The sequence below is a fragment of the Leucoraja erinacea genome, chromosome 4 (assembly GCF_028641065.1).
Source record: "Leucoraja erinacea ecotype New England chromosome 4, Leri_hhj_1, whole genome shotgun sequence".
Taxonomy (NCBI): domain Eukaryota; kingdom Metazoa; phylum Chordata; class Chondrichthyes; order Rajiformes; family Rajidae; genus Leucoraja; species Leucoraja erinaceus.
Genome location: NC_073380.1, coordinates 11,055,352 through 11,076,894, shown reverse-complemented (window position 1 = coordinate 11,076,894; position 21,543 = coordinate 11,055,352). Strand labels below are relative to the sequence as shown.

The following is a 21,543-nucleotide window of genomic DNA, read 5'->3' as shown; positions in this document are numbered from 1 at the left end:
TACATGGGTAGTTGGTGATTTAGTCTAGATGCAAACAAATCTATATCTGGCGTACCGTATTGCTTGACAATTCTAGCAAATATTTTTGGGTCTAACATCCATTCGATGTTGTCATTGAATTTTCGTGACCTGGTGTCCGCCACTGAGTTTAGCTTGCCTGGTAAGTAGGCAGCTGATAGCCAAATATGTCTCTCGACGCACCATTGCCAGATTATAGTAGTCAATTTGTCGCATGATACTGATTTTATGCCACCCATGTGCTGGATGTAAGACACCGCCGTTGTGTTATCAATCATAACCCTGACATGCACATGCCGCATATCGGATGCATATGCTTTTAGCTCATAAAATGCGGCGAGCATCTCCAAGTAGTTTATGCCAAGTGATTGTAGTAGCGATGCCTCTGAGTTAGTCCATCTGCCACCTGTGCTGGCTATAGAGTTAGTAGCTCCCCAGCCTAAAGCACTGGCATCCGTAGTGATGGTTATGTTAGGATTGGTGACGGCGATAGGACTGTAACTGTGCCAAATATTATCCACCCACCACTGAAGTTCTGATTTGGCTTCAGCGGGTAAATCCATTTTACAGTCATAATGCCCCCTACTTAGACGTAGTGCATGTGTCCTTGCTCTTTGCAAATTTTGATAATGCAAGGGCCCATATTGAGCAGCTGGGAATGCTGCTACTATACTACCAATGACTCTGGCTACGTGCCGTATCCTTGGTTGCGGTTTTGCGATTAAACTGTTACAGGCTTCTGTAAGTGTAACTTTTTTATCTCTAGGCAGAGTGACAGTCATACGGATAGTGTCAATAGTGAAGCCTAGGTAATCCATGTTAGTAGTTGGCTCCAATATTGATTTATCTGGGTGTAGAATAAATCCCAATGTTTCAAGGAGTTGTTTAGTGGCTAAAACTCCTGCGACAGCTAGTTCCCTTGTTCTCCCTAATATGAGAACATCGTCCAGATAGGCCACGACTAAATGTTTTTGTTCTCTCAATTTTTTCATGGCCACTTTAAGGATTTTGGTAAATAATCTGGGAGCTGTCGTTAAACCATTGGGTAATGCTCTATACTGCCATGGTTGCCCCATCCAGATAAATTTCAGATATTTGTAATGATCCTTATGAATGGGTACTAAATAGTAAGCATCCTTGATATCTATGCTTGCCATGAAGTATCCCTTGGAGATCAGTTGTCTGGCAGTGACAAACGTCTCCATTTTGAAATGTTGATACTCAACAGACTGATTAAGTGATGTCAAATCAATGATAATACGACATCCACCATGTTTTTTAGTTTTGAGAAAGATATTCGATACAAATTCCAACGGCTCGTGTCTGGTCCTTTCTATGATGCCTTTGGCCACGAGCCTGTCTAGTTCAGCTTGTCCTTCTACCTTCTCTAAATCTGAGGGAAGGAATACCCTTTGGGGCATGTGCTGAACTGGCAGTTCTATGCCTGATTTGAATTCAATTTTGTATCCACTGATACTGTTGAGTATAAACTCGTTGTTAGTAAGGGAGCACCAAACATGTTTGAAGAACCTCAAACGCCCTCCTGTTAATACAACACCCTTTGTCTGTGTATGTCGACAGGAACCAGACCCACCTACCTCCATGTTTATTTCTGGGAGCGTTTCCGATGGGTTTGGCCCGAGGGTGTCCTTGTTGGTGCTGCGGTGGGGCGGCGTATCTTCCCACGGCTCCGCCCTGGGCCCCGCTCTAAAAAAGAGCTCTGGGGGTAGTGGGAGGCGGTCACCAGGCTTTCACCAGCTCGGTACCTACTGGTGGATGCCGAGGCGTGCTGCCAACTGGGTGTCTTCACCCTGCTCGGTCCTGGCGCTGCCCTCATAAGGCCTACAGGTTTGGCCACCTCTTCCAGTTCCTTGAGCTTTTTTGCCAAGTCTGCTCCGAATAGCAGCGCCTCCCTTTCTGGCGCCGGAGCTTTGCAGAGGCCCGCGTATTTGGGGTTGAGGGCAGGCCTGATGTTTTCACGCCGTAGGTTATTGAGCTCGTACTGCGTGTTACACATTGACGCCAGCACATCCTGCTGGGGTGTAGAGAGCTCTGCGTCTCCGATGGACCGAGCAAAGGCGGTAATGGCTGCAGTGTGGAGCTTCAGGATTCGTTGCATTTTCACCTCCTGAGTCCTGATCTGCTGCCCCAGCTGGTTCCATATTTGGCCGTTTACGGTCTTTACCCGCAGCGCCTCGCAGTTTTGCGGCGCTGTATAGGTGTCAAGGGCCTCCTGAACGACCTTCTCCTGCAAGGGCTTGTTGGAGAGCCTGATGATACTGGCCGCCATCCTTGGTGGTAGTATCATCCCGGTCGTCGGGGGCGCCGCGTACCGACTGACAACACCCAGTAGCTCTTCTTCCTCCAGCTCGCCCGGCATACTTGTGCTGTCGTCCGCCTGCCCTTGTGATAGGCCAGCCCAGTCCTGGCCTCCCTTGCTGCCCTCGAACAGAGAGGGAACAGAAGGGTGTGGCGATGGTTTGGAGGAGGCCAAAGCCCGTCCTCCTTGGAGATGCCTAGCCCGCATCTCCTCGTCGAGCATCTGCTCAAGCAGCTGCCTCATGCAGCTGATGCAGCTGTCTCCCCGTTTCGCCGGTGGAGAGCGTTCCCGTTCCTCCGACGAGTCGGATATCACCGGCCGGTCTGTTTTGCGCGTTGCTTTCCTCCCTGTGCGGGGCGTCGTAATCGGCGGCACAGGGAGCGGCTCGGCTTCGGGTGTGCGGGAGCGTCGAAACAGCTCCTCCGCCGCCGGTGGCTGCCGCCCAGATATTGACCCCTCCTCGGGTGGAGTTGGGCAGGCAGTCCTCCTTGCTGGTCGCTTTCGGGAAGCCATTCTTTTTCCTCCGTTTAGCGACTCTGTAACACAAAAGACACTTACCTGAGGTCTTGTCTTTATGCTGCCACTGGAGAGCCTGGCTCCAGCTGCTGCCGCTGTTGCGCTGCTGACGTAATGCCGCGCCTGCGCGCTGGGTGGGTTCTTCACGTAGTCACTCACGTGACTCCGAAGTAAAATTCACTTCTACCCCATTGAGGATATTAGGTTTTGTTTCTGGAGCTGTTGCGCTACAATGTTGAGAACTATACCCGGCGCTCTTCATCTTTCTCTTTGCTCTACCTACTGTACTTGAATTTGGCTCGATTCTACTTATGGATGGTTTTGGCTGGATAGCATGAAAAACAAAGTGTTTTTACTCTACCTGACATTAATACACCCAAACCCACTTTGCAAGTAAACCCAAAGGAGGTTGGAAGGAGAAGTCTGAAAAATGGTCTCAACCCGAAATGTCACCCAGTTCAGTATAGTTTAGTTTATTGTCAAGTGTACCGAGGTACAGGGAAAAACTTTTGTTACGTGCTAAGCAGCCAGCGGAAAGACAATGCATAATTACAATCGATCCATTTCAAGTGTATAGATGATACATGATAAGGGGATGACGTTTAATGCAAGGTAAAGCCAGCAAAGTCCGATCAAATATGGTCATCTTTTTCCTCCAGAGATGCTGCCTGACCCACTGAGTTACTACAGCACTTTGTATCTATCTTCGGAGCCTGGAAGAAACCTGTGAGCAAAAATAAACCTGAGGGTTGTTTTGCCTTTCAGCGCCATTGGCCCTGCTAAAGAAGTGATAAACTTTCTGCTGAAGTTCAGACTCCAGATCCACAAGCTTTCAGAGACTTCCAACTAACTAAGCTCATTGTGGGCTGATTTACAGGCAGCCGTGTGTAGCAACCCCTCTGGCATCACCATTTCTCTTCAAACGCACGGACCTTGCTTCTCCAGCTCGATGTTATAGCTTTCTCTCCAACCTACAATTCATAGCAAAGAGCAGACTAATGCAAAGTCCGTGAAAGGCTGTTTGATTAAGTTCGGCAAGAGCTAAATAAATCCTAAGTACTTAAGCTGGAAGCACAGAACTGCCCAACGAATGTAATGCGTTAACTGGAATGTAGACTCTATCTACGATCAAACTTTAATACTGCTGCATTCAAATGCAGTTTGGAGATGGCAATCGGCTAAACTCGCTCCACAAAGTTTTACAATGGTATAGGCTATGAATAGGACATGGCCCACCATGAAATTCCTTTAAGTTTGATTTCGCCACATCAGGATATTATTTTAGTTTAGTTTACAGATACAGCGCAGAAACAGGACCTTAGACCCACTGAGTCCACGTCGACCAGAGATCCCTGCAACCCAACACTATCTTACACACTAGGGACAATTTACCATTTTTACCGGAGTCAATTAACCTACAAACCTGCACATCTTTGAAGTTTGAAACCGGAGCACCCGGAGCAAACCCACACAGGTCAAGGGGAGAACATACAAATTCCATACCGACAGCACCCATGGTCAGGATCGAACCTTGGTCTCCGGCGCTGCGAGGCTTCAGCTCTACTGCTGTGTGATCGTGCCGCCCAATCTTACATATTATTATATATATATATATTAATATTATATTGTATTATTATATTAATGTATCTACAATAGACCTGAATAAGGGTCCTGACCAGAAGCATCGGGCATCGACCCTAAAACGTGCAGGTTTGTAGGTCCTTACCTTTCATTCCATCAGCCGTTGCATATAACACATAATCTGACATTTTCACCACCTCCAACGGGATCCCAGCACTAGTCACCTCTTCCCATCACTATCCCTTTCCGCTTCCGTAGAGACCATTCCCTCCGCAACTCCCTGGTTAATTCATCCTTTCCCACCCAAACCACCCTCTCCCCAGATACTTTCCCCTGCAACCGCAGGAGATGCAACACCTGTCACCTTTTAGATGCATGGTGGCGCAGCTTGTAAGAGTTGCTGGCTTACATATCTTTCCAACAGAGTTGCTGGCTTACAGCTCTTGCAGTGCCAGAGATCTGGTTTTGATCCCGACTACAGTGCTGTCTGTACAGAGTTTGCACGTTCTCCCCACTACCACGTGGTCTCAGAGATCTTCGGTTTCCTCCCACACTCCAAAGACGGGCACGTTTGTATGTTCATTGGCTTGGTATATGCATAAATTGTCTCTAGTGTGTGTAGGACAGTATCAATGCGCAGGTGCGGACTCGGTGGGCCGAAAGGCCTGTTTCTGCGCTGTATCTCTAAACTAAACTTTCAGAGAACAAACAAGTTCTAGGCTTCAGATAAAAACAAGGATCCATCACCTATTACACTTGCCTGACACGTACTATGATACCCACTGGCTCTATGGTACTACAAATTAAATTGGCTAATGGTTATTTAGATACAAATTTGAAGGGAGGTGAATTATAGTAACTGTGGTTGATAGATACAGCTTAAATTATTGTTCATGCTCGCTAATAATTGTCTACTTCAGGATAACAAATCACATTGATTCAAGAAACCCTGCAGCCCTAGAGCATTAACGGCTTGGATCATTCATCAAGATTGCATTTTCCGATCAACCCTTTACAATTTTCCCCCTCTCTGTGGAAATACTATGTAGTTAACAGGTCATTTTGCGTTTAGATATTGACACAAAAGCCATGGAATCAATCCTTTCATCACCAACATAGAGGGCAAGAGGACATAGGTTTAGGGTGAAGGGGGAAAAGATTTAATATGAATATGAGGGGTAACTTTTTCACACAAAGGGTGGTTGGCGTATGGAACAAGTTGCCAGTGGAAGTAGTTGAGGCAGGGACTATTCTGACATTTAAGAAACAGTTAGACAGGTACATGGATAGGACAGGTTTGGAGGGATATGGACCAAACGCGGGCACGTGGGACTATTGTAAGTGGGACACGTTGGCTGGTGTGGGCAAGTTGGGCCAAAGGGACTGTTTCCATGCTGTATCACTCTATGACTCTATTCCAACAGACGTGGCCCATCGTACAGTTATAGTGCATATGGTTAGAGTTAAGATGCAAGCACTAATAAGTGATTGAATACACATGCTCCAATTAAGAAGAAAGCCAATATGAATAGGTTAAAGGATCACTTACCCAGAGATTGTTCCTATAGTTCTTCTCACTCCTAATCCATATATCTTCACCATGGGTTTAGTCAGGTACCTACAAGATACAGGAGGCTATGACATCAACAAAGAAGAAGGGCTCCAGTCAGATTAACAAAGGTGCCCATGCCTTACATCCTAAAGTAATATTAAGGAAAGATTAGAAATAAATTAGAAAATGCCATTGTGAGAAAACAAGACCTGGGTTGAAGATACCTTAACAAAGTGGAACAGATACAAAAAGAGGGGTGGCACGGTGGCGCAGCGGTAGAGTTGCTGCTTTACAGAACCAGCGAGCCGGGTTCGATCCTTTCCTTGGATGTTGTCAGGAGGGAATTTTTACATTCTCTTTGTGACCGTGTGGGCTTTCTCCGCATGCTCGGGTTTCCTCCCACATTCCACGGACGTACAGGTTTATAGGTGCAAACTGTAAATCTATCTTGAATCTATCTTTCTGTCTGAAGAGGGTTTTGACCTGAAACGTCACCTATCCCTTTTCTCCAGGGATGTTGTCTGACCCTCTGAGTTACTCCAGCACTTTTGGTCTATCCTCAATAGAAACCAGCATCTGCAGTTCCCTCCTACACACAGGTTTGTAGGTTTATTGACTTCAGAAAAATTGTAAATTGTCCCACATGTGCAGGATAGTGCTAGTGTATGGGATGAACGCTGGTCTGCACGGACTTGGTGGGCCGAATAGCCTATTAATTGGATTCCGTAAATTGACCACTAACATGAAGGATGAGAAGGTGGGATCACATTCGGGCATGTATAAGGAGCAGAATTAGGCCATTTGGCCCATCAAGTCCGCTCCCTCACTTCTCCCCATAACCCCTGGCACCCGTGTGACACATAATGCCAGTATACGCGGTGATCGCTGGTCGGCATGGACTTGATGGGCCAAAGGGCCTGTTTCTGCGCTGCGTCTCTAAAGGCTAAAGTATTTAATTTAATTTTAATGAGTTATGTCTGCATCTTAGCAGGGTGTAAGAATCCAAAAGTGAAGATAATCTTATCGGGATTAATCTATGATCCAAAACCAGTGAACTAGAAACAAATGATTAAATAAAATAATTAAGCTGCCAATATACATCCACTGCGTTCATTTCCTTCTAATGCCCTCATGCATTACCCAAGATTATTAGAAATAACAATAGGTTTCCCAGGATGGTGGGACTGTCATATGCTGAGAGAATGGAGCGGCTGGACTTGTATACTCTGGAGTTTAGAAGGATGAGAGGGCATCTTATTGAAACATATAAGATTATTAAGGGTTTGGACAAGCTAGAGGCAGGAAACATGTTCCCGATGTTGGGGGAGTCGTGAACCAGGGGCCACAGTTTAAGAATAAGGGGTAAGCCATTTAGAACGGAGACGAGGAAACACTTCTTCACACAGTTGTGAGTCTGTGGAATTCACTGCCTCAGAGGGCAGTGGAGGCCGGTTCTCTGGATACTTTCAAGATAGAGCTAGATAGGACTCTTAAAGACAGCAGTCTGGGGATATGGGGAGAAGGCAGGAACGGGTTACTGATTGGGGATGATAAGCCATGATCACATTGAATGCAGGTGCTGGCTCGAAGGGCTGAATGGCCTACTCCTGCACCTATTGTCCATTGTCTATGGTCTATTGTTTCCAAGGAAAAAAAATAACAAGGTAACAGAGGATCGAAAAGTGGAATTCACAATATATTTTCCAGTTTTCTCACAGGTAAACTAAAACCATGTTTTAAATTCTCTTTCAAGAGACTTCTAATCCTTTTTCTCCTAAAACAAACCTAAATCAAATGTTGTTAAGAATGACCATATAAAATAACAACCATAGATAGACACAAAAAGCTGGAGTAACTCAGGAATAGGTGACGTTTCGGGTCGAGACCCTTCTTCAGACTGAGAGTCAGGGGAAAGGGAAACAAGAGATACAGATATGGAGAGAGACCGAACAAATAAATGAAAGAATTGTAAAGAAAAGTAACGATGACACATATGTGCTACCAGTTAATTTCTGCCGCAGCAGAGGCCAAATGGTATTAGTAACGTTTTGGAAAAGAGGAGACAGACATTGGTTTTGCTGCAGGACAGATATCTGCAAAGAGATACCAGCAAGTCTGTGAGGACTAAAAGATCCTTTGATAATTCAGAAATGTCCTATTTCAAGACCCGGTGGTCGGTTGCAGGAAGACTCAGCGGGCCACAGCATGCAGCGGGAGCCGCTGAGGCCAGCCCCTGCTCAGCTCCCGAACATCGGAGAACCGAGGAGGAGAGAGCCGGCAATGACGGTCACGAGGTCATAAGGTCATAAGGAATAGGAGTAGAATTAAGCCATTCGGCCCATCAAGTCTACTACACCATTCAATCATGGCTGATCTATCTCTCCCTTCTAACCCCATTCTTCTGCCTTCTCCCCATAACCTCTGACACCAATACTAATCAAGAATATATCGACCTCTGCCTTAAAAATATCTACGCACTTTTTGCCTCTGCGGCAAAGAATTCCACAGATTCACCAACCCTCTGACTAAATAAATTTCTCCTCATCTCTTTCCTAAAAGAAGGTTCTTTAGCTCTGTGGCAATGACCTCTAGTCCTAGACTCGCCCACTAGTGGAAACATTCTCTCCACATCCACTCTATCTGAGCTTTTCACTATTCAGAATGTTTCAATGAGGTCCCTCCCTCCTTCTTCTAAACTCCAGCCAGTACGGGCCCAGTGCCGTCAAACGTCCATCATAAGTTAACCAAAAGGTACAACCACAAAGATGGCCGGGCGAGAAGAGGAACGTTGGTACGTTGAATGTCCAAAGGGGCTCGCCTGGATCAGGCCCCGTTCCACTAGAACGGATTTTGGCAACAGCAGCAAATCTAGCAACTCAATAAGAATTTTGCTTATTCTTATTGGGAGAGCCCCAGCGGTATGAACATTGATGTCTGGGCAGTTTACACCACAGCGGTATGAACATTGACTTCTCCAATTTCAGATAGTCCTTGCTTTCTCCCTCCTTCCCCTCCCCTTCCCAGCTCCCCTACTGTCTCCGCATCTTCCTTTCATCTTCCTGCAACCCCCACCCCCCCCACCTCCACACCAGTCTGAAGAAGGGTCTCAATGCGAAACGTCACCTATTCCCTCACTCCATAGATGCTGCCTCACCCGCTGAGTTTCTCCAGCATTTTTTTCTACCTCCAACTACGGGTGTTGTCTTTACGGAGTTTGTGCGTTCTCCCCGTGACCGCGTGGGTTTTCTCCGAGATCTTCGGTTTCCTCCCACACTGCAAGGATGTACAGTTACTGTATGTAGGTTAATTAGCTTGGTATAAATGTAAATAGTCCTGAGTGCGTATAGGATTGTGTTAATATGTGGTAGTCTCGGGTTGGTGGGCCAAAGGATCTGTTTCTGCAGTCTTCTATGTATCTAAGTATGCATGTAGACACAAAATGCTGGAGTAACTCAGCGGGACAGGTAGCATCTCTGGGGAGAAGGAATGGGTGATGTTTCGGATCAAGACCCTTCTTCAGTCTGAAGTCTGAAGTCTAAAGAAGGGTCTCAACCCGAAACGTCACCCATTCCTTGTCTCCAGAGATGCTGCCTGTCCCGCTGAGTTACTCCAGCATTTTTTGTCTACCTTCGATTTAAACCAGCATCTGCAGTTCTTTCTTACACATATGTATGTACGTTTCTACATGTGAAAAAAAGCACTATTGTTTTGTACTGTATCATATACAGAAAGATCACCGGGTTGGTGTGTACATGATCAGATAACCCTGGCCTTCGGTGCTGTAAGGCAGCCACTCTACCGTTTCACCACTGTGCTGCCCCATGCAGACAACATTTAAAATCCCCACCATTGACATTCTGCGGGTCCACATTGGCCAGAAACTCAACTGGAGATGCTACGTGAATACTACCACATAGTCACACCAGGAGTTAAGTAATTAATGGCATGGGTCTCATCTCTTGTTTGACCAGCTTTCTTAGCCTGCAAGAGTCCAATTCGAACAATACCCAAGTGTTTGACATCATTTAGAACAAAGCATCCCACTTAATTGCTACTTTGTGCATCATATTAAACATTGACTTCCTCACTGCTGGTTACGCTGGGGATGATGCAGCAATGTTGTGAGACTTTTAAGAGATTTCCAACCTTGGTAAAAATGACAAGGACATTCTCATGGGGGTTGCCTCTTTAGAATGTTAATGTCATTAAGCTGTTCTTTACGGCAGAGATAGTTAGATTCTTGATTGGTACGGATGTCAGGGGTTATGGGGGGGAAGGCAGGAGATTGGGGTTGAGAGGGAACGATAGCTCAGCCATGATTGAATGGCAGAGTAGACGTGATAGGCCGGGTGACCTAATACTGCTCGTAACAAGGGGCGGCAAGGTGGCACAGCGGTAGAGTTGCTGCCTTACAGCGCTGGCAGCACCTGAGGCCCGGGTTCTATGCCGATTACGGGCGCTGTCTGTATGGAGTTTGTACGTTCTCCCTGTGATCTGCGTGGGTTTTCTCCGAGATCTTCGGGTTCCTCCCACACTCCAAAGACGTGCAGATTTGTAGGTTAATGGGCTTGGTATGAATGTAAATTGTCCCTAGTGTGTGTAGGATAGTGTTAATGTGCGGGGATCGCTGGTCGCTGCAGACTCGGTGGGCAGAAGGGCCTGTTACTGCAATGTATCTCTAAACACTTAAGGACAAAAACTTATAAATGCTTCTGTGAAAACTATGGTAGTTTGCCATTTAATAAAGGAACTGTACTCTTATAGTCTTGGCCTAGCCTTTCTCTACATTAGTCGGGCACATTAATGTTATTTAGTGGACGATAAAGATACTGTTCACTTTAGCGAGGGAGTTCAGGACAGACAAAGGCATGAAGTTAAATGATCCAATTTCCTAGTTCAGCCAGTCAATCACAAATCCCTGCAAATATTATCAACAATTATATCTGTGAAAATCCAGGCAAATAAATGGTAGATGCATTTGATTTTTATTGGCAGTGAAACAGCTGAACAAAATGCAAAATATCTGTGTGATAGCTTAGTTTAGTTATACATTCTCTTTGTCACATTTACCGAGGTGCAATGAAAAGCTTTAGAGGATAGAAGCCGGAGACCTGTTTTCGATGCCGACTACGGGTGCTGTCTATACGGAGTTTGTATGTTCCCCCCGTAACCTGCGCGAGTTTTCTCGAGATCTTCGGTTACAATACAATACAATACCGTTTATTGTCATTTGAACCTCAATGAAGTTCAAACAAAATTTGTTTTCTGCAGTCATACAACAAGAAAAGAACCAAGACACGCACCAAAACAATTTACACAAACATCCATCACAGTGAATCTCCTCCTCACTGTGATGGAACATAGTCTTGTCTCTCCATTCTTCTCCCGATGTCAAAGCCCCCGGCAGGCGATGATAAGTCCCGCGGCCATTAAGACCGCACCAGGCGATGCAAGGCCGTGCTCCGGGTCTTGATGTTGGAGCCCCCGGTGGGCGCTAGCAAGTCCCGTGGCCGTTAAAGCCGCGCCGGGCGATGTAAGGCCCCGCTCCAGGTCATTTTCAACCCTGCAATTCGGGCGTGAGAAGTTGCGTTGCGGTAGCGCCGAAAAACGGTCTCCCACCAGGGACTCGCGAGCTCCCGATGTCACCGTCCACCGGGCCTGCGGCTGGAGCACCTAAAGCTCTGAAGTCGGGTCGCAGCAGCGAGCCACCACAGCTCTCCACGCTCCGAAGCCGGCCAGCCCCACGATGGTGAGTCCGCAGGCTCCGCGACTGGTCGTTCTGGCTGGAGGCCGCTCCATGTGCTAGGCCCAAACGACAACGGAGACCCGACAGGGAAAAGGTCGGGTCCCCCGTACAGGGAAGAGATTTTAAAGTTTCCCCCACCCCCCCACACATACACAGTTAAAAACAATTAAAAAAAACACTACAAACTACACTAATCGGGACAAAAAAAATAAGACAGACGGACTGCAGAGGCCGCTGCAATGTTGGTCACGCCGCCCACTAAGTGTGGGTTCCCTCCCACACTCCAAAGACGTGCGGGTTGGTAGGTTAATTGGCTTGGTAAATGTAAAAAAGAAAATTGTCCCTAATGTGTTGTGTGTGTGTAGGATAGTGTTAATGTGCGGGATCGTTGTCAGCGTGGACCTGTTGGCCAAAGGACCTATTTCCACGCTGTATCTCTAAACTAAACTAAAAAGGAATAGATCGGGTAGATGTACAGAGTCTCTTGCCCAGAGTAGTTGAATCGAGGACCAGAACACATACTGCAGGTTCAAGGTGAAAGGGAAAAGATTTAATAGGAAGCTGAGGGGTAGCTTTTTCACACAAAGGGTGGTGGGTGTATCGATCAAGCTGCCAGAGGAGGTAGTTAAGGCAGGGACCAACCTGATATTTAAAAAACAGTTAAACAGGTACATGGATGGGACAGGTTTAGAGCCATATGGACCAAACGAGGCCAGGTGGGACTAGTGTAGCTGGGTATGTTGGCTGGTGTGTGCAAGTTGGTCCGAAAAGCCTGTTTACACACTGTACCACTCTATGACTCTATGACTAAAGATGAGTCTCCCTGCCAGTCACTTCCTCTTCTCCCCTCTCCCATCACGCAAAAGTTACAGAAGTGCGAAAACACACGCACAGAGTCTCTAGCCCTGAGTGGGGAAATAGTTTTTGAAACATAGAAAATTAGTTGCAGGAGCAGGCCATTCAGCCCTTTGAGTCACCACCATCACTCAGTATGGTCATGGTTGAGCACCCAAAATCAGTACCCCGTTCCTGCTTTTTCCCCATATCCCTTGATTCCTTTAGCCCTAAGAGCTAAATCTAACTCTCTCTTGAAAACATCCAGTGAATTGGCCTCCATTACCTTCTGTGGCAGAGAATTCCACAGATTCACAACTCTCTGGGTGAAAACGTTTTTCCTCATTTCAGACCGATGGCTTACCCCTTATTCTTAAACTGTGGCCCCTGGTTCTGGATTCCCCTAACATGGGGAACATTTTTCCTGCATCTAGCCTGTCCAATCCTTTAAGAATTTTATATGTTTCTATAAGATACCCTGTCATCCTTCTAAATTCCAGTGAATACAAGCCCAGTCGACCCATTCTTTCATCATATGACAGTCCAGCCATCCTTGGAATTAACCTGGTGAACCTACGCTGCACTCCTTCAATAGCAATAATGTATTTCCTCGAATTAGTAGAACAAAAGTGCACACAATACTCCAGGTGCAGTCTCACCAGGGCCCTGTACAACTGCAGTTTGCTCCTAAACGCAAGTCTCTCGAAATGAAGGACAGCATTAGCTTTCTTCACTGCCTGCTATACATTTTAAGGAGCAAGTAGACAGGTACATGGATAGGACAGGTTGAGAGGGATATTGGCCAAATGCAGGCAAGTGGGACTGGTGTAGATGGGACATGTTGGCTGAAAGGCCTGTTTCCGCACTGTATGACCCCATGACTCTACCAATGGCACGCCAGACTTCATGTGCATTGCGTGCAAGTTTCTTGCAGTTTGAACTTACAATAGTTCGATGCCACTGACATAATAAAGGCAGAATTTAACTTCCATCCACCAAAACGCGTGTCGACAGATCCAAACTGATATTTCAGGAACAGTCACAGCCCAGCCCATCACACAGACCAGACTTCCCACCATCGATTCCATCCACACTTCACGCTGCCTCGGAAAAGCAGCCAGCATTTTCAAAGGCTTTTCCCACCCTGATCAGTCCTCTTCTCCCTGTTCCCATCTGGCAGAAGGTACAGAAGACTGAATGCACACACCAGCAGACTCAGGAACAGCTTTATCCCCTCTGTTATCAGGCTTCTCATCAGTCCTTCCATAAGCTAGGGTACTGCCCAATTCACCTCTACCCCACTGCAGACATTGGACTTTGTCTGTGGAATTGATGCGTTACAATGCTGAGAACTATATTATGCAGGACTATATATTATAGGACGACAGATAGCACAATGGGCTAAGAGTTCGGCTGGCGACCGGAAGGTAGCCGGTTCAAATCCCGCTTGGAGTGCATACTGTCGTTGTGTCCTTGGGCAAGACACTTCACCCACCTTTGCCTGTAATGGAATGTTACGGCGGCAGGCGCGGGCACACCGCGACGCCCTGTGTCTCCCTTTCAAGGGAGATGCTAAAAATGCATTTCGTTGTCTCTGTACTGTACACTGACAATGACAATAAATTGAATCATTTCATTTCATTTCATGCAGCATGATTCTTTCCTTAGCTCTATAGAGGTGCATAAAACCACGAGGAGAATGGATACGGTGAATGCCTTTTTCCCCCAGAGTGGGTGGAATCAAAAACTAGAGGACATTGGTTTAAGGTGAGAGGGGAAAGATTTAATAGGAGCCTGAGAGGCAACTTTTTCACACAGAGGGTGGCGGGTGTAGGGAATGAGCTGCCAGGGGAGGTAGTTGAAGCAGGTACAGTAACAACATTTAAAAGACATTTGGACAGGTACATGGATAGGAAAGATTTAGATGGATATGGGCCAACCAGGGGCAACCGCGACCAGTTTAGATGTGCCATTTTGGTCTGTGTGGGTGAATTGGGCCAAAGGGTCTGTTTCCGTGCTGTATGACACCCTCAGCAACCTTAACCAGCTGATGGCAAAAGGGGCCTCCTCCATTGTAATACGCGGCCACTCGCGGATTGGAGGAACAGCACCTCATATTTCACTTGGGCAGCTTGCAACCTAACTGTTTGAACGTTGATTACACTAATTTAAAGTAACCCCCACATTTCTCCCTCCCCCCTCCCCCTCCCCCCCACCCTAGTTATTCCACCAGTTCCACTGTTCACAACCCTGTATCCCTTCGTTATCACCACTTCCCCAGCCAACAATGGGCCATTGTGGGCTCCACCTGGTCCACATCGTGGGCTCCACTCTTCCTTGGTCAATTGTTGCCGGCCCTGCTTCTTTCCCCCAGATACGCTGCCTGTAACCGCTGAGCTACTCAGGCACTATGTGTCTGTTTTTTTTCGCTAAAACAGCTTTATTCTAAGAACGGAAGTGAGATTTTGACAAGATGCGAATTTCGAGTGCATCGCTCATAAACTTTGAATTGTACAATAACAGCAATCACCACACTCTGTGGGCCTTTCATCTCTATCGCTGTAACTCATACTAAAAATTACACCTGCAAAAAGAGCATTCTAGAGAAATGTAACGAGCTATCTAATCAATGAATTGGCTCATTTTCACCACTTCATGACAGTTCATTAACTTTTCATTCTCTAACAGGGCCTGTTCCCATGCTATAAGACACTGTGACTTTAATTACAATCATATCCACAGCTACTATGCTTTCAAGTCAACACAAATAACGAAGGACAGGGATTTGGAAATAGTTTTTTGATCCAACAGACTCATTAAGCTGTGATGTGTGAATCTTGAGGGAGCTGGGCCGGCAGGAGGTGAATGAATCCTTTGTTTTTAGTTTAGTTTAGAGATACCGCGCAGAAAAGGGCCTGTCGGCCCACCGAGTCCGCGCCGACCAGTGATCCCCATTAACACTAGTCACTGTCCTACACACACACACACTTGGGACAGTTTTTACACTTATACCAAACAAATGAACCTACAAACCTGTACGTCTTTAGTGTGTGGGGGGGAAACCGAAGATCACGGAGAAAACCGACGTTGGTCACGGGGAGACCCAACAAAAACTCCATACAGACAGCAAGCGTAGTCGGGATCGAACCCAGGTCCCTGGCACTGTAATTGCTGTAAGGCAGCAACTCTACCACTGTGCCGTCCTCTGTGTTGGTATTTCTCTCATCACACAGCACAATTCTATGTCATAAGGTCATGAGGTCAAAAGGAATAGTAGAATTAGGCCATTCAGCCCATCAAGTCTACACCACCATTCATTCATGGCTGATCTATCTCTCCCTCCTAACCCCATTCTCCTGCCTTCTACCCATAACCTCCGACACCCGTACTAATCGAGAATCTATCTACCTGTATCTCTGACTTAAAAATATCCACTGACCTGGCCTCCGCAGCCTTCTGTGGCAAAGAATTCCACCAATTCACCACCCTCCGATTAAAGTAAGGGTAATGTGTAGGCCCAGGTCATTGTAGGCAAAGATTCACCAGAGCGATCCTCGGGAGTGGGTGCAATGGCACTGCCGAATAACAGGAGGCTAGTCCGCGCCTGCTGGCAAACAAGCCCGGCTATCCTGGCCTCAACCTAAACCAACTGGCTTACATTGGACCATTTGGGAATTCAATGTACACAATTTATCTTCCAAAGCATTAGTCCCTGCGAAACGATTCAAATGGGGCTGTCCGAACCTAGATTAATTGCAAACGGCAGACTTGGGCAGCTCGTACTGTCATCTGCAATGATCTCTCATCCGCTTCTGGCTACTGGCTCTGTAGTAGCCAAGTCCATGATGACCAACACATTCCCAATGGTTCAATGGTTCTTTATTGCCACATCTTGCACACTCCAGTGACATTCTTTTATTATCCCCAGTGTGTGTAGGAAAGTGTTAGTGGTGGCGATCGCTGGTCGATGCAAAGGCCCTGTATCCGCACTGTGTCACTAAACTAAACTAAACTAAACTAAACGCACAGTCGCCATCATTTAGCACTGTTTACAAAGCTGGTTTACAAAAAAAAAGTTCTGGAGTAACCCGACCCGAAATGTCACCAATCCATGTCCTCCAGAGATGCTGCCAGACCCGTGGAGTTACTCCAGCACTTTGTGCTTTGTTGTGGCCATAATTTGTTTTTGGATGGGATCAGTTGCTCTTTTCATCAATCTTAACACGTTCCTTAAAACCTGTAGTCATAGAGTCATACATAGAAGAAACAGGCCCTTCGGCCCAAATTACCCATGCCGACCAACATGCTCCATCTAGAATAGTCCCACCTGCCTGCGTTTGGCCGATATCCTTTAAACCTACCATATCCATGGACCCCTCTAAATGTTTCTTAAACGTTAGGTAAGTACCTGCTCAACTCAACTCAAAAGGCAGCTCGTTCCATACATCCACTACCCTTTGTGTAAAAAAAAGTGACTCCTCAGGTTCCCATTTAATCTTTCTCCCATCACCTTAAACCCATGTCCTCTAGAAGACACAACTTGTTGCACTACTGATTCCAAATCAGAAGGTCATAAGTTCATGTTGTATTAGGCAGAATTAGGCCATTTGGCCTATCAGATCTACTCCGACATTCAATCATGGCTGAGCTACCTTTCCCGCTTAACCCCATTCTCCCGACTTCTCCCCATAACCCCTGACACCTGTACTAATCAAGATTCTATCTATCTCTGCCTTTAAAATATTAATTGACTTGGCCTCCACATCCTTCTGTGATAATGAATTCTACAGATTCACCACCCTCTAGAACTCTAGAAATTCCTCCTCATTTCCTTTCTGAAGGCACCTATTTTTATTCTGAGGCTACGGCCTCTGGTCTAAGACTCTTCCACTAGTGGAAACATCCCCTCCACAACCACTCTATCCAGGCTTTTCACTATTTGGTAGATCCTTATCCAGTAAATCCTTAGTGACTACTGCACGCTTTGCTCACTTTATCCATCTCTACCTACTGACTCATCAAAGGTTTCAAAGGTTTCTATATTAGTCACCTACACCAATTGGTGTAGTGAAATGCTTGTTGCCAATGCACCACATAAAAAAATACAAACATGACAATAATAAAAAAATTTTAAACATAAAAACATCCCCCGACAATGGTTTCCCTTATGAGGGAAGACACTAAGTCCAGTCTCATCCGCATGTCCACCCATAGTCGGGCCTATTGAGGCCTCCGCAGTCGCCGCTACGGAAGCTCGATGTTTCAGGCCGTTCTCGCCGGGTGATGGTGCTCCGGCGTCGGGAGAATCCTCTCAGCGGCTTGAGACACCTGGAACGGCCACCTCCTTACTCGAGACCGCGGCTTCCGAAGCCGACAGGCCACGCTGGATGGAGCTCCACTACTGGCGATCTCGTCGCAAGATCCCAGACTCCCGATGTAAAGTTCAGCGCTGCCGCTCCACAGATCCGCGATGTTTTCTTTATCAGCGGTCCCAGCTCACCGGAGTTCCAGCGCGGCGATCCGGGCAAGGCACCACCAGCTCCGCTACGCGATAGCGCTCCAGCGCTGTGCCGCCGACGAAGCTGAGGTACTGGGCAGTCCCCGACAGGAAACGCCGCTCAAGGCCCGCTGGTAGGCCGCGAGGACGGGTCGACAGTGCAGCCCGGAGAAAAGCTGCCTCTCCGACCAGGTAGGGACCCTAGAAAACAGTTTTTTCCCCCCCCCCCCTTCACCCCGCCCCCCCCCCCTCCTCCACATAAAAAGGCTAGAACTCCGAAAAACAAAAAACTCAACTAACTAAAAATTAAAAAAAAAAGAGAGAATAAACGGACAGCTGCAGGCTGGGCAGCCATACCCATACAGGACGGCCCCCAGTTCTTTCCAGTTCTTTATGGTTATTGGGTTACTTAAGGGTACAGGATTTCTCTCTGGGAGTCCACCTCTCCCACCATGAAACAGAGTATCTGGCCTGGTGCCCATGATATCATTAAGAATACCAGAGCTTTCAGAACTTCCTGTAGAGGTTGCATCCCGTAATTACCTTCCCTTTAAGAGGCACAGGAAGGATATCTATTTTATGTTCATAGAGTCATAGAGTCTTACAGCATGGAAACAGGCCCTTCAGCCCAACTTGCCAACATGTCCCATCTGCACTAATCCCACCTGGGCACGTTTGCCCCACATGCCTCGAAACCTGCCCTATCCATGTATCTGTCTAACTGTTTCTTAAATGTCGAAATAGTACTTGCCTCAATTACCTTCTCCGGCAGCTGTTTCCATACGCTCACCACCCTTTGGGTGAAAACATTACTCCTCAGGTTCCTATGAAATCTTTCCCCCCTCACCTTAAACCTACTGTATGTCCTCTGGTTCTTGTTTCTCCTACTCTGGGCAAGAGACGCTGTGCGTCTACCCGATCTATTCCTCTCACTATATTATGCGTCTTTGTTTCTGCATGAACTCTTGAAATTGCTTGCACTTGCAATCTCTAATGGAAAAACAGTGTGATCGGCAACTTGTAAGTGCAGAGCTTTTGCATGGAGTGCACGCATTAAAAACACAAACCAATGCTATCAGGATAAACAGGCAGAGAAGTCCCCACTCAGCATTACTTACCCTGTTTTCATGCACAAATGGATTTCTTGGCCAATGCATCTACATTTACCTGAAGGCCACAAAGCCAAGAACTGAAGAAAACTGTACTGTAAGGCAGCAACTCTACCGCTGCGCCACTGTGCCGACCCTGAATCAAGAATTACTCATTACATCCTTCCAGCTTGATTTAGTTACGCACTTTGTCCTCTGCATGTTAGCCAGTCTTCTACCCCCTAATGCCGTGAACTCTTAAACTGCACACCGGTCTTTGATGTGGCACCTTGCCAGATGCCATCTGGAAATCTAAACACATTACATCCACAGATTCCCCTCTATTGATTCTACTTCCTTGAAGAACTGTAACAAATTTGTGTAACATAATATACCTTTCATAAAAAACTTGCTCACTTGTTCTGATTACGTTAAGTTCATAAATGATTAGAGCAGAGTTAGGCCATTCGGCCCATCAAGTCTACTCCGCCATTCAATCATGGCTGATCCTTTCAACCCCATACTCCTGCTTTCTCCCCATAACCCATGACATCCGTACTAATCAAGAATCTATCTAACTCTGCCATAATAAATATCCATTGACGGCCTCCGCAGCCTTCTGTGGCAATGAATTCCACAGATTCACCACCCTCTGACTAAAGAAACTCCTCCTCATCTTCCGAAAGGAACATCCTTTAATTCCGAGGTCATGACCTCAGTCCCAGCCTCTCTCACTAGTGGAAACATTCTCTCCACATACACTGTATCCAAGCCCTTCACTATTCGGTAAGCTTTTCTATCATGCTGACTGATGTACCCTCTATCCTTTAAGATTTTTTTTTAATCAGGTATCTTATGAAGGGGCTGCTTCTAGATTTTAGAGATCACATTTAAAATCATACACCCTAGTAAATTTTACTCAAACTCTCTTGATAATAGAAAATAATGTAAACAGCACTAGTATGATACTTAAAGCACTTTCTGCTGCAGTTTTTCCAGATGGTATAACTCAACCCATGAGATCATAAGTGATAGAAGTAAAATTAGGCCATTCGGCCCATCAAGTCTACCCCGCCATTCAATCATGGCTGATCTATCTCTCCATCCTATGCCATGCACAGACTGTACAGGCAGCACCCATCGTAATTGAAATCACTTTCCAAATAACTGGAAAGAATCCAGAGAAAATTTACGAGAATGTTGCCAGGACTAGAGGGCCTGAGCTATAGGGAGAGAATGGGCAGGCTAGGACTTTATTCCTTGGAGCACAGAAGGCTGATCTTATACAGAACGTGAGGGGAATATACAGGGTGAATACACAGAGTCTTTTACCCAGAGTAGGGGAATCAAGAATCAGAGGCCATACGTTTAAGGTAAGATGGGCAATAGGAACCTGAGGGGTGGGTTAATGGAATAAGCTGCCAGAGGAGATAGTTCAGGCTGGTATTACAACAGTATTTAGTTTAGCTTAGAGATAGAGAATGGAAACAGGCCCTTCGGCTCACCTAGCCCACGTCAACCAGCGATCATCCCAACACTAGTTCCATGATATCCCAGTTTCACATCCTACACACTAGGGACAACTTACAGAAGCCAATTAGCCTTCAAATCTTTGGCATGTAGGAGGAAACCAGAGCACCTATAGAAAATCCATGCGGTCACGGGGAGAACGTACAAACTCCATAGAGACAGCACCAGTAGTCAGGATCGAACCCGGGTCTTTGGCGCTGTGAGGCAGCAGTTCTAGGTTTACGGGGATATGGACCAAACCTTGGCAACAGGACCAGCTTAGATGGGGCATCTTTGTCAGTATGGATGAATAGGGCTTATGGGTCTGTCTCCATGCTGTATGACTCAAAGCTTTGAGTTTGAGTTTTGTCCTTTGTAACGTGTACCGAGGTACAGTGATAAGCTTTTGTAGCGTGCTAACCAGTCAGCAGAAAGACAATATATGATTCTAATTGAGCAATCCGCAGTGTACAGATAATTGATGAAGGGAATAACATGAATATCATTTAGTGCACGATAAAGCCAGTAGTACAATCAAAGATAGTCCGAGGGTCTTCAATCAGGTCAAGTATCAAGTATCCTTTATTGTCATTCAGAACTTTCAGTCTGAACGAAATTTCATGCCTTGCAGTCACAACATAGAATAAAATAACAAAAACACACCATAAACAGAGATTTAACATCCGCCACAGTGGGTCCACCTCACTGTGATGGAAGGCAAAAGTCTTAAAGTCTTTGTCTCTTCCCTCCTTGTTCTCCCTCTGCGCTGAGGCGATCCAGGCTTCCGATGTGGTGACCCCGCTGGGTGATGGTAAGTAAGTCAGTCCCGCGGCTGAATCCGAGCTCAGCGAACGGGCCGGTTCAAACTCCGCGGCCCGGGGC

The 21,543-nt window shown here is 46.4% G+C and overlaps 1 protein-coding gene across 1 annotated transcript in view; it reads right to left on the bottom strand.

Annotated features, from left to right (window-relative positions):
• Positions 1-21,543, bottom strand: part of LOC129696145 (RNA-binding Raly-like protein) — a 772,459-nt gene that overhangs the window by 461,618 nt on the left and 289,298 nt on the right. The window contains exon 2 of the mRNA XM_055633661.1: positions 5,985-6,053. The gene's annotated coding sequence lies outside the window, so the exon portion shown is untranslated. The remainder of the gene's footprint in view (positions 1-5,984; positions 6,054-21,543) is intronic.